Genomic DNA, 16,872 nt, shown 5'->3' with positions numbered 1-16,872 from the left:
AACTGTTTTTTTTTCCCCCTAAATGCAACCCAAGTGTGACTCATGCCAGCAATACGTTGTGCTCACATTACACGAGGACTTGCCCCTCAACTTCTCCTGAGTCACCCAGAGTTAAACAGCGAGCTCAGGGCCGCTCCAGTGGAGGAAATGACTCACCGGCTCTCCCCGGAGCTCTGACGCCAGGATGCAGCCACAGAAGGAGGGCAAGGCTCAGGGCTTCCTGCTGGAGCCACGGCACGTCGGGGGCAAACCGAGCAAATTTCTGTGAAATCGCTCTTGTTCTGAGACAGGACTGGGATCCTATTTACAGCAAATCGCCCAGTGATTGGAGCAGCCAGGAAGAGCGCATTATCCTTAATCCTGTACCTTTATTAAGGTGAGCTCCTCCAGCCCCGCTCAGCAAAAAGCAGGCCGGGAGAGTCCTCATCTCCTTCTCCGTGGAGAGCACTACTTGGGGTGATTCAGGATGCGGACGCTCGGATTCGGAGGTCTTTTCCTGGAGTGCAAATGGAAGGTTCCATTCTCTTCGGCTCCCTGAGGAAGTAGCAAGAGGGAGCATTTCTCTGTCAATACCTCAAAAACACACCTCCAGGCCTGCCTGTCAGGCCCAGCTTCAAGTTGCTGGAGCAAGAGTGGGGCTCACTTCTCAGATGGAGCCCCTGAGAACCGGAGGCGGTAAGGAAGGGCCCCGGGGGCTGTGTTGTCCCTGCTGGTCTCCATGGGGGCGCTCCCCGATTTGCAGCTTACGGGAATACAGGCAACCTTCTGTTCGATGGTTATGCACATCCGTGCGTTGACAGCATAAGGGCGGCCAAGCCATCTGAGTGATTCTGCAGCCACATCTCCCTGAGGACCACTCACATCTTATGTCCAGATAATGGCTCCAGGCCCTTGTGACCAGATAGAGCTGTCGGCCACCCAGTCCGAACTTTGCAGGCAGGTCCCACGTGTTGGGAAATACTGAGCCATCGCCAGACTCTCCTACCCCTGTTCTTTTGCAACATGGCTGTTGTCCAGCGTGGCGTCCCACATCTACCTGGAAAACCCTTTCTGTCTCGAGACTGAGCTCAAGCCCAGGTCTTCTGAGGGGCCTGCCTCATCTTTCCAGGCTGGCCTCAGTGCCTCCGCCCACCCCTCTCCCCACACCCGGCACTTGCACAGAACATGCGAGATGGGGAGCCCCTGACACAGGCTGGGCCTCCGACATTCCCACTTCCACCGCTGGCACCTATGAGGCCCTCAGACAAAGGCAGGGGTGGAACCCAAGGAAGGCTGATCATTCCCCTCACGGGTGGGTTAGCTTTTTCCTTTCTTTTTCTTAAACCGAACTGTAACATGTTCTGCGATAACTCACCTAGTCTGCGTGTCTGAGTCACTGAGAAGAAAGCAGCTATTTAAGCACCCCTCCGCTAATAAAGGAAACTCTCAAAGGGCAGCGAAAGGGGAGTGTTGCTGTCTGCGCTGTGCCCGTGCCAGGTGGATCATACACAGGATCTCACTGAGTCCTCCCAACGGCACTGCACACAGATACTACCACCTGCGCGTGGATGAACCTGAAGCTCGGGAAGTCACTTGCCAAGATCACGGAGCTGGGAAGTGGAGGAGCCAGATTTCAGACCCAAATTGCCAGCCGCTCCTACCGTCCGTGGTAGCTCATTTGCAGCAGCTGCAGGTGGTTCTCTCGTTAGCTCCTGTCAGTGCTGAATGGTACAGTGAGCCCCGTGATTTTACAGAGTGCTGTCTGTCTTCCCTGCCGGACCGCAGCTCTGTGAGAACAGGGCTTTGCCCATCCTGTTCACCATTTTATTAGGACCACCCAGCCCCGGGCTCACACATACTGGGATCTCAATAAATATCCGTCAAGGAAATAAATGAAGAAATGATTGAGTGAATAATTTGAAGCAGGCAGAAGTCTGTATGGCATCCCATTAACAGACCCCTCCATCTCCAGTTTCCTACATCTGTCCTCTCCGCCAGTCTATCCATGGTCCAAACCCCACTCCTTTATTCAGGGCCCATCACAGAGGCCACCTCTCCCTCAGCATCCTCTTGGTCCCCAGCAGGAAACTGACCCTCCCCTCCCTGTGCCTCTCTGAGAGACTTCACTGTTTCCTCCTGGTTCCACGACTACATGTGTTCTTATATCTGCCCCCAGTGGACTGGGGATGGGGTCAGTGCAATTGCAGGAGGTAATGAGAATTACGATCGGACGGAGCAAATGTGAAAGAATATCGAGGCTGTGTCAAGAAGCTTGAACACCCTTTGGCTGTATCTGAATTGACTGGGGGCATTTAAATGAGGGTTGACACAATACAGGTTACACTTCAATAGAAAGAAAATCCTGTGTAATAGAGAGTTCTTCACTCAGGACAACAGGTGTTCAGACACTCGCCTGTGAGCCTCGGGGGGATCTTCCTGTTTAGCCCTTCTCTGGGAACTAAGGGGTCACTCTAGCCAGAGTGCGTGCTGGGTTTATTAACAATTGACAGACTTACTGAGTTAGGTGCCTGGTCACAATACCCTGAAGGATTCAAGAGCACACAGATGCCTTCAACCCTGCCTACAGACACGCCACAGTCAGCGTGGGGTTACCTGCCCGACCCAGCATTATTGACATGGGTGGCAGCAACCTGTTGTCCAGTGGAAGTGGATATAAGAGACCGAGCTCCGGCAGGTCTGTAAGGTACCGGCAGCAGGAGCAGGTGTCCCAGACCGGTCCAGCACCAAGTCCTGTTGCATTTCCTTCTTGCCCTGAAGCCATGCCTACCACCTCCCAGGATTTCACTCCATTCCCTGGGGGACCAGTCCGCCACCTGGGGACAGGTTGATTACTGAGAACCTCTCCCAACACAGAGGAGGCAGAGATTCATCCTCACAGGAATAAACACATATTCTGGATATGGATTTGCCTTCCCTGCCTGTAATTCTTCTGCCATCACCGTCACTTGTGGGCTCACAGAACGTATGACCTACTGACATGGCATTGCTCTCAGCATTGCATCTGACCAGGGAATTCATTTCGCAGAGAGGAGAGTGCAGCCAAGGGCTCCCCACCAATGGAAATTAACTGGTCTCACCCCATCCAGAAAGAGGTGCCCAGTCAAAAGCTAACATGGATACTGAAGACTCAGTTATGGAACAGGAGGAGACAACACCCCAAAAGGATGGGGTGTGACTTACAGGACGACGTGAATGCGTGAAGTCAGAGACATGCGGTGCTTTCTCCCCCTGAGCCATAATACATGGTCTGGGAATCAAAGAGTGGAAGTAGGAGTGGCTTCTCTCACCATCACACCTATCAATCCAGCAATCGTGTTGAGCAAACTCATTTACCGACAAGATCACCAATATTGATATTGTCAATTCAAAAATTACAAATTTGTTTGGCAAAAAATTTTCATTAGTATTTTCACTTTCATTTCCATGCCTATTCATGACATTGATTGTCTTTTATGTTGTTTATTGTTGTTTTCTATTTCTTCAAATGGAAATCACTTAGCCAGATGCTTTGTCCGTTTCTACATTGGATGGCCTTTCCTGATTAAAGAGGTGCTATTTTCTACATCTCAGGTAATAATCATTTTCTCTCAGTTTAAAAAATTTATTTTGATTTTGTTTATGTTGTCTTTAATTATCCAGAGACTTTATTCTTCTTTTAAATAGGTCAAATCTTTCTGTATTTCTCATTATCTCGTTGTTTCTGAATTTTGTACTTTGTTTTGGAAAAAGTGTCAGATAAATACCAAATGATTAAAATAAATTGTTATATTTCCCTGTAATATTTCATGATCTGTTTTAATATTTAGCATTTACCATCACCTGCTATTTATGATATTATTTTTCTTTCTATGGTTAGATATTTGTTCCAATGTCATTTTTTTGACAGTCTCTCCTTTCTCCATGAATTTGAAATGCCTTGTTTATAACCTTGCCGTAAACAAAAATTTGATATTTACATGGATGTGAGCCTTGCCTCTTATTCCATTCAATTTAATATTTTTATAGCACCAATAGCATGCTGGTTTAACCACTTCGGCATTCTACTACATTTTGACATCCTGTGGGGCAACTCATGTCTTGTTTTGCTTTTTAAAAACAAAATAAAACAAAAAAAGGTTTTGGCTATTCTTTTTCTGCACATTTTCTTCCACAAAAACTTTAAAATTAATTCATCAAGTGGCACATATAGTTCATTGGATTTTTTTCAGATAGGGGATTTATTGATCCTGTTAATTAATTTATGAGAATTTACATATTTGAAATATGGCAATAAGGGAGGTCTATGTGACGGGGTTAAGAGAAGTCTTCTCCTAGGAGGTGGAATCTGAGCAGAGACTGGAGTTAAGTGAGCTAGTGAACCCATCCTGAGGAGGACCATTCAGAGCAGCGGACACAGAAAGTGCGAAGGCTTTAAAGAGGGAGCGTGTTGGGGTCTTTGAGAGAGAGCAACCCAGTCAGCGACTCGGAAGTCGAGAGAGCAGGGCAAGAATGGGAGACAGGAGACAGGAAAGGGAATGGGGCGAGATCTTATCTTGCTTTACTTCCTTATGAAAGACTTTGATTTTCTTTTTCTAAATGCGATGCGAAGCCCTTGGAGAGTTCCAAGCAAGGGAAACACCTGACTTGGTTTTTAGATTTTGAAGAATCACTCTGAATGCACCATGAAATACGGGGTGTAGATGAGCAAGAATGGATGCAGGGGTCCAGCCAGAGGCTCTTGCACCAGCCCAGGAGAGAGATGATTGTATCTTAGGCCAGCGGTGGAAATCTTGAGAAGAGAAGATTACAGCTCTCCAGTGAAGGTTAGTGCATGAGGAATTGATGGCGTCTTTGATATGTACCTGTGAAGAAGAGAGGAACAAAGGAAGATTCCCAGGATCATGGCCTGAGCGACTGGAGAAGAGGGAATCCACTTACCATCCGGAAATGGTGGGAGCAAACGAAGCGTCAGGGTGTGGTGGGAAGGCTCTCAGGAGGTCCGTCTTGAGTGTCAAGTAGAAATGATGTCACCCTTCCACTCAATCTTCCACTGGCATCCCTTCTCTCTCACAACATCCTTCCAGTGACCTAAACGTCCTCAGCGACCTTCTCTCCTGCTGCTGTCCTCTTCTCTCCCTCTACTCCAGACACACTGAACTAGAAAATACCAGGCAGGCTGCCCGTTCAGGGCTCTTGCATTTTTGTACCTTCTGTCGAGAATGCTCTTCTGCCAGATACCTGTGTTTCCAATTCCTGCAGACCTCTGTGGCCTCTCAGTGGGGTCTGCCCGGACATCCTATCTAAAAGCCTAGCCCTGTGGCCATCAACACTCTCTTCCATTTTTTGATTTGCTTTTTTATTAGCAGCTATCACTTTCTCACACACCATATGTAATATTTATTTTCAGTTGTCTGATTATTCTATGGTGGAAGGTCCATGAGGGCAGGAGTTTCTCTTTCTCCTTCATCGTATTATTTCCCTTATGACTCAAGGAGGGGCTGACACATAACAGGGGCCGGATAAATATCTGTGGGAGGAAGGCAGAAAGAAGGAAGGAAGGAAGGAATTTGAGTATTGATAATGAGCAGGCATTGTATATATATTTGTCTAGATTTTAGGGAAGAAGTTGGGGATTTGCGTATGAGGAAATCTTTCTTTGTATGTTGATCTCTATCCAGCCCCTCCCTGAGCTCTTTATTACTAAAATGTATTTCAGGTGTTCTGTTTTATCTTTTTTTTAATTTGGTACTTTTAACTAGACAAACATCTTATCTGCGAAACGCGATGGTTCATTTCTTCCTTATTACATATTGCTTCTTTTCTTCTCTTATTGCACTGGGAAAGATATTCAGAAAAATGTTGCATAACACCATATCTGCATATATATGCTACTTTCCATTAAATATTCTAAATTTCCACTATTTCGTGGGTTGTATATCATATCATGATTTCTTGTAGAAGATCAAATTGAGCCATTGTATTTCTTACGTCCGGCAGTGAAATTAGTTAGAAGGTTTACTGTTGTTATTATGACCACTTTTATTGTTTCCCAACTCAAAGCAACCAAGCCAAAGGATATTTTGACAGAACCACTTGCTGATTTCAAATGTTAATTTACAAAATATCCAGGTGTCCTTGGTGGTTTTGGACACACCTTTCCCGCAGATGACAGGGAAAGAGCTTTCCTGTTCAGAGGGTTTTGAGTTCACATTTTCCTTCTAGAGCTTATTTGCATTTAAAAATATTTTCTGTTTTAAAAATCATAATCAATTCTAAATGTGAAAACTTCTGCTAACGGGGTCCTCATGCCTTTCCAAGGCAGCTATTTTGTTGATAAATAACTTTCTTTTGGTATACTTTTCCTTATCTTGAGCCAAAACATACTTCCATATGATTTCCATTCCTCTGGAGCTCTTGAGCGCTTGAACAAATCTTTGCTCTTCCAAACTCCACCCGTGTGCTCCTTATCTCTTGCTCTACCTGCCCTGGTTCTTCACGTCTTCAGCATCACTAGACTCCTAATCAGACCCATGTTTACTGATTCTGGCTAGAAGAGGTAAAACTGTCAGCTCTACCCTGTAACCAGATAGGCCACACTCCATCCCATAGACAGTGTGATTTCTAAAATCTCTGGAAAGCAAATTCCACAGATAGCCATGTAGAGGCAAAACACAGCAAAAACCCAGAGGAAGGCATTGCAAGAACTAAGGGGAGAGAAGCAGGAAGAGGAGGAACATGAGGCAGGTGCAGAAGAGAGACAAGGAGGGCGAGGAGAAGGAGGGATGTGTTGGGTTGTATCTGCTGAGAACCAGGCCCCAAGACTGGATTTGGAGTGCAAGAGATTTATTGAGCAAATGCCTGTGAAGGATAGAGGGTAGGGAGTGGGAGAAGGCAAGGAGAGCCTTCAGACCACAAGGTAGGTCAAACACCTGCGAAAGAAAAGAGGAAGGGAGGAGGACTGGGGAGGAAGAGTCTCAAACTGCAGCACAGTTCTGAGACAGTTTTGGCGAAGCTGTTGGCAGACCCTCATGCCGAGGTTTCCCACCAGATGAGCCCTCTGTCTTGCATGGGTGGGCCTGAATAATACCCCTGTGGTGCTCAGCCATTGTCTGGGACAGCCTGCAAGAGAGCATGGGGTCACCAACTCTGGTACATCCAGAGGGGCACCATCTGGGTCCCTGAGTCAATTAGGATCTCCCAGCAGGACATATGAGCGGCCCATTTTCAGGACCACCACAATGGAGAAAAGAGGAGGAGGAAGAAGAAAATAATAAAGTAGAATTTATAGAAGAAGGAGTCATGAATGTGTGTAATTTTTTCATTCGATTTGTGTTCTTTAAAAATTACTTAATGATTGTAAAAAATTTGCCCTCTCACAAAAGGAGCACTGTTGGCCAATTCTTTTTTCCCAATACTGTCAGAAAACTCAGTGGGCATGAGAAGAGCCTCCCAGGGAGCTGCTCACTGTAAGGACAGGATCTCACCATGTGGACAGTCAGAACAGCTGGATGGAGCTGGAGAATGAGCCTGGATCCCCCTTTCTTCACAGCGAAGAATGGCATTGCACTTCAGAGAAATTTTCTTCGGAAGACATCAGCATCGCTTTCCAGAGAGAATCTGTTGATTCTTCCTCAAGCCCTGGAAAAAACAAGACATATTTTATGGGACTTCTTCCACTGGTCCTGAGAGCGTGGGTTGAAATAAAGTGGGTGCCACTATGGTTTGGGGTTCCCACTGGGGAATGGGTTTGGAAGAGCAGCCCTCCTTATGTCACAGGGATCCTCAGAGGAATGTGATGGGGAGGAATGAAGAGGTCATCCCAAGAAAACAGCCCAAGTCCTCTTGCTTTATTCACAGGCCTCAAAATATGGAGATTTTTGTTGGGGATTTTCATTTAGGGCTACTGTGAATAAAGCTGGTATAGCACTCATCTACAAGTTTTCTGAAAAAGTATGTTTTTATTCCTCTTGGCGCAGGAATCGCCAAATCGTGGGGTAGGGATACGTTAAAATTTGCGAGAAATTGAACAACAGCTATCCAAAATGATGGCATCATTTTTCACTTCCACCAGCAACATTTGGGGATTCTTATAAATCTACATTCTTGCCAGCCCTTGACGCTGTCAATTTTTAATATAGCCATCCTACTGGGTCTGAGGTGGAATGTTGTTGTGATTTTATTTTGTCTTACCCTAATTTTTGAAGATTTTAACCCTTTTTCATGTGCTTGTTGGCACATCTTGGTAATCTTTTGTAAAGTAGCTATGCAGGTCATTTACCATCCTTTTCTACTTTTATTTGACCTTTCATAACTGACTTATAGGATATCCCTATATATTCTGTAAAATAAGTTATTTGTCTTGGGACAAAAATTTGTATTGTATTGCCGTATTGTATTGCCAATATTTTTTCCCAGTCTGTAGCTTGCCTTTTCATTTTGTTAATGGTATCTTTTGATGAGAAAAAGCTTTTAATTTTGAGAAAGCTCAATTTATTTTCTTTTATGGTTATTGCTTTTTATATGCTGCTAAGAAACCTTTGCCTACTCCAAAATCACAATTAGATTCTTTGGTTTACTTCTAAAAGCTTTATAGTTATAGATTTTACATGTAGGACTATAATCTCAATTAATTTGGGGGAAGGGTGTGAAATAAGGGTTGAGTTTATTTTTTTTTCTTAATATGGATATCCAATTGTCAGAGCACTATTAGTTAAAAAAACTTTCCTTTCTCCATTGAATTGCCTGGACATCTTTGTCAAAAATCAATTGACTTTATATGTATGAGTCGATCTGGACTCTATTATTTTCCACTGATCTATGTACCTAAGTGTGTGCCAATTTATTTATGTCCTATTTATTGAAACTCTGTAGTAAGTATTGCTGCCAGTTATGTGTCTTCCGACCTAGTTTCTAAAAAGTAGTTTACTTATTCTAGACCCTTTGAATGCTAATACAAATTTTAGAGTCGCATTACTATTTATGAAAAAAAGACAGAGTTTGGATTTGGAATGGAATTGCGTTTAATCTATAGATCAATTTGGGTAGCACTGACATACTAATAGTATTGATTTTCCCAATCTATTAACATGGTATACTCTCTGTTTGTTCAGCTCTTCTTTAACTTTGTAAGCCCTATTTGTATTTTTCACATAAAAAGGTCATGTGTCTTTTGTTATCCTTAAGTATTTTATTTATTCTCATAAATTAAATCTTTTTTAAAAATCATTTCCAACTGATTACTGCTATTACATAGGAAAAAAAGAGTTTTGAGTTGATTTATTTCCCGTGACCATGCTAAATTTACTTAATAAGCTGTTAGATTTTTTTTAAAGATGTTTAAGAAGCTTCTACGTAGACAACAATGCTGTCTGTGGATGCTGGTGGTTCCAGTTTTTCCTTTCAGATATTTCTGCTGTTGATACTTTTCTTGCTTCCTAAACCTACCTGGGGCTTCCAGTATATTGTTACGCAGAAGTGATAAAGGCAGGCATGTCTGCGTTGCTCTTGACCATAGGGTAAAGCACTCAATGTTTCACCCGTGTAGGCTGTGAGCTGTAGGTTCTCAAACACGCCCTTCATTTGTTAACGTGAAGAATTACACTGACTGATTTTTGAATGTTCCACAGCAGCACGTTCCTAGGGTCAGCCTCATTGAGTCACAGCATACCACACTTCTATACGTGGCTGCATTTTATGTGTTAATGTCTTGTTTAGGACTTTTGTGTCTGCTGATGAGAGATATTTGGTTTCTAATTTTATTGTCTTTTAATATCTTTGTTTGGTTTGCATATCAGAGTTATGCTGGCATCATAAAATAATTTGGAACATGTTCTCTCTTCCTGTATATTTTGAAATAGAGTGTGTAAGGCTGGTGATACATCTTACTTCAATGTTAAATTTGTCGTTTAGGCTACCTGGGCCTAATTGCAAAAAGATGTTTAATTATGAAGTCAATGTTATGGATAGCAGGCTGTTTAGATTTTCTATTTCTTCCTGTTTTGATAAGTTATGTTTCTTCAAGAAATTTGTCTATTGTATCTAAGTTGTAAAGCTACTGTCATAAGGATGTTGATGATATCTCTTATTGTCCACCGGCTGTCTGTAGACCTATCAGCGATGTCCTCTCTTTCATTCTGATATTGCTCACTTGCAGTTTTTCACTGCCCCTCCCCTGCACATGCATGTGCGTGTGTGTGTGTGTGTGTGTGTGTTCTTCATTTGTCTTGCTAAGATTTTACCAATTTTGGTAACCTTTTCAAAGAACTTCTTTTTTGATTTGCTAATTTTCTAATTACAGGTATTCTGTTTCATTTAATTCTGCTCTAACCTTTATTATTCTGATTATCCTACTTTCTTTGGGATTAATTTGCTCTTATTTTTTTAGCTTCTTAAGGTAGATCGTCAACTTTACCATTTTCTTCCCTTCTAATTATGCATTTTAATGTATAAATTTCTTTCTAAGCATAGTCTCAACCTCAGCTCGCAAATTTTAACGTCGTGCTTTCATTTTCATTCATTTCAAAATATTTTCTAAATGTTCATTGTGATTTCTTCTTTGACTTGTGGGTTATTATAACTGTGTACCTTAATTGCTAATATTTCAGCATTTTCTTGTTATTAGTTTCTAGTGTAATTGTAATGTCTTCATGGGGTTTTGGTTTCACGGTTCTGCTGGCATCATAAAATAATTTGTAAAGTCTTCCCTCCTCCTCTACTTAATTGTATTGGGATCAGAGAACATATTACTTATTTCAATCCTATAAGATTTACTCAACTTACTTTATGCCGCAGCATATGGTCATTCTGTCATGGTGAGCTTTCCAAATGAAGAGGAAAAGAATGTGTATTCTGTAATTGTTGAATAGTATTTTATCAGTAAGTATCATTTAGATCAGGTTTGCCAATAGTTTTTTTTTTTTTAATCTTCCATAACCTTAATGATTTTGTGTCTATTTTTCCTATTATATTGAAATATGGGTGTTACAATCTCCACATATCATTGTGGATCTATCCATGTCTCCCGCTAGTTTTGAGAATTTCTACTTCACGTATATAATTCGTAGATAGTATGATCCTATGTGTAGAAAATAGCAAGGAGTCATCAAATGCCCAAGAGAACAAGTAGGTGAACTCAGCAAGGTCATGAGGGACAATTTCCATATGCTACAAAGATGGCATTTCTACATACAGGTAAGGAACTAGCAGAAAATGAAATTAAGAAAACAATTCCACTCAAAATAGCATCAAAAAGAATAAAATAGGAATAATTTTCCAGGAGATGCTAGACTTACACACTGAAAACTGTAAAGTTGCTGAGATGAACTAAAGATCTAAATAGATAAAAAGATGTTCCATGTTCATGGATTGGAAGACTCAGTATTGTGAGGATGACGGTTCTCCCTCAAACTGATCCACAGACCCAAAGCAATCCCAGATCAAATGCTAGCAGGCTCTTCTTCATGTTATGATGTGTTGATCCTAAAACATATATACAACCGTAAACATCCTAGAAGAGTAAAAGTGATTTTGAAAAAGAAGAATAAAGTTGGAGAACTTACACGTCCCGATTTCCAAATTTGCTGTAAAGCTGCAGAAATCAAGAATGTGTGGTGTTGGCATAAGGATAGACGTATAGATCAATGGAACAGAATTGAGCGTCCAGAAATCCATCCTAACGTTTGCCGTCAACTGATTTTCAACATAGGTGCCAAGGCATTTAAATGGGGAAAGGATAGTTTTTTCAAAAAATAGTACTGAAACTATTGGATGTTCATGTGCAGAAGAAGAAGAGGAAGGGGAAGAAGGTGAGGAGCAGGAGGAGGTGAGGAGGAGGAGGTGAGGAGGAGGAGGAGGAGGAGAGGAGGAGGAGGAGGAGGAAGAGGTGAGGAGGAGGAGGAGGTGAGGAGGAGGAGGAGGAGGAGGGGAGGAGGAGGAGGAGGAGGAGGTGAGGAGGAGGAGGAGGAGGTGAGGAGGAGGAGGAGGAGGTGAGGAGGAGGAGGAGGAGGTGAGGAGGAGGAGGAGGAGGTGAGGAGGAGGAGGAGGAGGTGAGGAGGAGGAGGAGGAGGTGAGGAGGAGGAGGAGGAGGAGGTGAGGAGGAGGAGGAGGAGGAGGTGAGGAGGAGGAGGAGGAGGAGGTGAGGAGGAGAAGGAGGTGAGGAGGAGGAGGAGGAGGAGGAGGAGGAGAAGGAGGAGGAGGGGAGGAGGAGGAGGAGGAGGAGGTGAGGAGGAGGAGGAGGAGGTGAGGAGGAGGTGAGGAGGAGGAGGAGGTGAGGAGGAGGAGGAGGAGGAGGTGAGGAGGAGGAGGAGGAGGAGTTAGAGCTTCACCACACATCGTACGCAGACATCAGCTCCAAATGTATCGTGGAACTGAACGCTATGGTTATAACTTTAAAACTTACAGAAGAACACATAGGAGAAAATCTTTGCAGCCCTTGGTGAGGCAAGGGTTTCTTAAATATGATATCAAAAGCATGATCCATAAAAAAAGAATTTGATAAATTGGACTCTATCGAAATTAAAAACTTCTGCTCTTTGAAAGAAACCATTAAGAAAATTAAAAGACAAATAAAAGACTGGAGAAAATATACACAAGTTGTGTATCTGGTAAAGAGCTTGTATCCAGAATAAAGAAAGAATTTTTACTGCTCAAAAAGAAGAAGACAGCCCAATTTCTTTTTAAATGGACAAAAACTTGAATAGATGTGTCACCAACGAAAATATGAACATGGTTTTAAGCACATGAAAAGATGCTTAGCACCATTGGGCATAAAAAAATGCAAATTAAAATCCCAAAGAGATACCACTGCATACCATTAGAATGGTTAACTGCTGAGAGTGTAAAAGATGCAGTCGTTTTGTTAAAAAAGTCTAGCAATTTCTTGAAAAGTTAAACTTAAACTTACCATAGACCCAGCAACCCCACACCTTAGTATTTGCGGAAGAGAAATGAAAGCACATATCTACACAAAGATATTTGCAGCCAAATTTTCACTGCAGCTTTATTTATAATGGCCAAAAGCTGGAAACAACCCAAACTTCCAGCATCTGCTGGACAGAGAATCAAGCTGTCATATAGCTAAACAGTAGAATACTACTTGACCATGAAAAATGTCCCCAGATTTACTTTTTTCTCTTGGTGCTTCATTTCGGACGGTTTCTGCAGGTGCACCCTCAGCTAATATCTTCTACAAGGTCTGCTCTGCTCTCATCCCGTTCAACCCACTTCTCATCTTGCACCTTGTACTCCGCGTCTCTAGAAGTCTAATTCAGGTCTTTTTAAAATCTTCCACACCTGTACCTCCCTTTTTCGACATATGGATTCCAGTTACAATAACTGTTTACTGCCATACCCGCCATATGCTGAGGGACATCACGTTAATGTCTCTCATTAGAGTCAACAAATGGACACCAAAAGCGCAACATAAATTCCTAGCATGGAGGCAAACTGTGCCACATGTCTTTGTAAATCATCTCGTAGATTCTACGGAGCCAGAGCTGTGGCCCTCCCTGGATCACAATAGGAAAGAATGGACTTGCAGCCCTGAGTGTAGACACTGATGTGGTCACACTCACCTGGAGGCCCATGGCCCACACATACGTTGAGGAACGCTGAGGTCAAGCATGTCTGAATCTTTGTGCCTTCAAACATACATCCATTCACTTAAGAAACATGCTGTGAGCACCACTCTACACCCCAGGCTGTGGGAGGAGTCGGGCAGAGGCCAGCTGTAGTGAGCAAGTGTAGAGCAAGGGCACTTGACAAGGACACGGGGGTCCAGGAAGACATCTGGAGGAAGGGAGATGCCCAAACTGGGAAGAGAGGGGAGTGGGAGTCTGGTGGTCCACGGTAGGGAGGGGGTCCTCAGCCTACAGTGCAGAGTGGAAAAGCCTGGGGGCAGGAGAGGGTGCAGGGTCCGCACGGAGCCCTCGAGGCTTCTCCGGTGTGACCTGCGGGCGAGGCTGACCCCTGGTTGTTACCGCCCACCACGAGAGGAGAGCAAAACCTGAGAGCCAGCATTTAGCAATGTTTATAGAAAATCGACAGACTAATCTCATGTCTGTTGAAGTTAATCATAAAAACATGGAGTCTGTGTTTTGTATGCCTTTTGATTTCATTTTGTAAGCAATTTCATTTTGCTGTAATTTTCAAAATACTGTCTGTGATGGACAGAAAAAAGTCGTTCCTCCACCACAAGTGATTAAAAAGGCACCAAATAGTTCCATCTGGTTGGAGGCAGAGCCCCAGGGGCAGGACGGCGGCCATGAGGCTGGGCAGGTGGGCGGTGGGTAGGTGGGCAGTAGGCAGTGGGCAGCAGCGGGGCCAGGAAGGGTCACATGGGGACCTCATCAGCGAGTCTGAGTTCCTGCTCAGTTCTAGAGGGAGGAACCAGTTCAGGGACCCCATCGGATCTGCCTCACAGATGATTCTGGTAACTGTACGGAGGATGGAGCAGGAGGAGGTGGGCATGGACAAATGACACCTGGCTTAGCATTAGGCAGGGACGTTTTCCCAGAGGCCTGGGGTTTCTCTCTGGGCAGCTCGGTGGCAGCATGGCGGACGCATCAGGTAGTGCCAGCCTCCCTGGCACCTTCCTGCCCGCCTGGCTTCCAGCCGGCCCCGCCTGCCGGGAGCCAAGGATCTGGCCTGCAGGCTCAGCCCTGCCCAAGCCCAGAACCAGGGAGATCTGGGGCTTCTGTGCTGGGCTCTTGGGGGTTTGTAAGGAGCTTCTTGTAGGCAGCACACCTCACCCACACCAGGCAGGGGGTGAGGGGGGGGGTTCCCTTTCGTGTCTCCATTTGGGGAAAGTTTTGTGGGGTTTGTGTTAATCCCTCAAAGGCAATGATTTAGCAATGTTGTCCCAACAGCCAGACCACCTGCCTGTCCCCTGATGGAAGAAACACGACTGTGAAGGGAGGGTTTGACCAGAGGCTGCAGACGAGCGCAAAGCCAGGGAGGCTGCATGGTGATAATAAGTTGCAGTAATACTCTGCCAACCGCAAGTTAAATTTTAAAGGAAACACTTTATTTGCAGCCGCTGAGATTTAAGGGAAATAAATAAATGTGTGGCCCCTGTGTTCCTGTTCCCTCTTGCCCTCTGCTGGGAGTCAAGACGGGGGAGCTGACTGGAGAAAAGCAAACGTCGGGTGTGGAGTCAGAGGGACGAGTCCCCCCTCCAAGTCCCCAGCACTGGCCTGCCCTGCCAGCGGCTCTGGAGCTCCGTCCGGAACCAAGCTTAGTAGGCCAGCTCCTGAGCTACGCATCGCGCTGGGAGGGGTGTCAAAGGCAGGGGGAGGGCCAGCCCACTTCTCAGGAGAAGCACTCATCCCCAACCCGGAGTAGAGGTCAGTTACTACGTGAAGAGGCAGCAAGGGAAATGGAAGTTTTATGCAGGGGCACCGGGAGGGAGCTATGAACTCTGCCCCTCTGGATTCAAGGTCATTGCTGAGGAGGTGGTATTTGAGCAGGGTTTTGTGATATAAATAGGAGTTTGCTGGGAACAACATGGATGAAGACACAGACATCTGAAAGAACATGGCATTCAGAGACTCTTGTGGGGCTTGGTGTTCTTGGAGCACAAAGGGAGAGGATAGGCAGGAAGCTGGGCTTCAAGAGGTCATCAGAGGGCAAAGGGCACAGGGCCTTGTGTGCCAGGTTAGGGACTCCAGCTTCAAGACACGGGGAGCCTTGCACTGCTTTGTTCTAAGCAAAGGAATGAGGACAAGCAGAGGTTTGGACATGTATGTGTGTGTCTGTGTGTGTCTCTGTGTGTGTGTGCATGTGTGCGTGTGTGTGCATGTGTGCGTGTGTGTGCACTAGCACGGATAGCGCAAAACTGGAGGCCAGGGGCTTCCTGGCGGCTGTTTCAGTAACTGGGAGGAGTGACAGGCATTTGCATACCCGTGGCCTCTCACAAAGGCAGAAGCAGCGTCCTGTTCATCTCTGTTAGTCCAGGCCACACAGCTCCTTTCCCAGCGGTGCTCACACGGATGGCTTCGCTGCTGAGATCCAGAAAGTGCAGACAGGACGCCCTTTACAGGACAGTTGGTCTTCCCTCCCCAGTCCTCAGGTGGGTGAAGCCATGGAAGGAAAGAGACCACTGAGGATCATTGTGTGTGAGCAGCAGAGGGGGATGGACACACTTTGCCCAGTGCCCCAGCGGTGCTCCGGGGGCTGTCCCCAACTTGGCTCCCATCCCTCTGCAGTTTTACCTTTCAAACTGCCTCTGGGTTTCTCCCCGCTCCTCCTGCCTGGGCATGGCTCCATCACCCAGGAACCACAGATGCAGAATGGAAGCAGAGAAGACAGTCACCTGCCCCCTCCACTCAGCTCACTGAGAGACGGCTGGGGTCCTGAGATAAGACATTAGGATCTCCTTCACAGAAATGGGAACACCGAGGCTGTAGGGGAGAGAGACGCACAGCTAACACGGTGCATGCAATTGCAAGATTCAGGCTGTGCATTTTGGGGCTGGGGTGCCAATGGGCTGTAGAGCTGATGGCAGCAGCTTTGCATACTAGAATTGCTTTCCCCAAAGTGTGATAGAGCAGATCAAATTCTTTCTTTCTTTCGTTTTGTTTTTTGAGGAAGATTAGCCCTGAGCTAATATCCGCTGCCAATCTTCCTCTTTTTGCTGAGGAAGACTGGCCCTGAGCTAACATCCATGCCCATCTTCTTCTACTTTATATGTGGAACTCCTACCACAGCATGGCTTGTCAAGCAATGCGTATGTCCATACCCAGGATTCGAACCAGCGAACCCCGGGCCACCGAAGAGGAACGTGTGAACTTAACCGCTGCGCCACCAGGTGGGACCCCAGAGCAAATTCTTCATATCTGATGGCAAAGGCCAACTCCTAACTCTGAGCTGGAGGAATTGATGGGACAACAGCTTGCT

Source organism: Equus caballus, chromosome 28, assembly GCF_041296265.1.
Source record: "Equus caballus isolate H_3958 breed thoroughbred chromosome 28, TB-T2T, whole genome shotgun sequence".
Taxonomy (NCBI): Eukaryota; Metazoa; Chordata; class Mammalia; order Perissodactyla; family Equidae; genus Equus; species Equus caballus.
Note: the sequence above shows the minus strand (reverse complement) of the source record.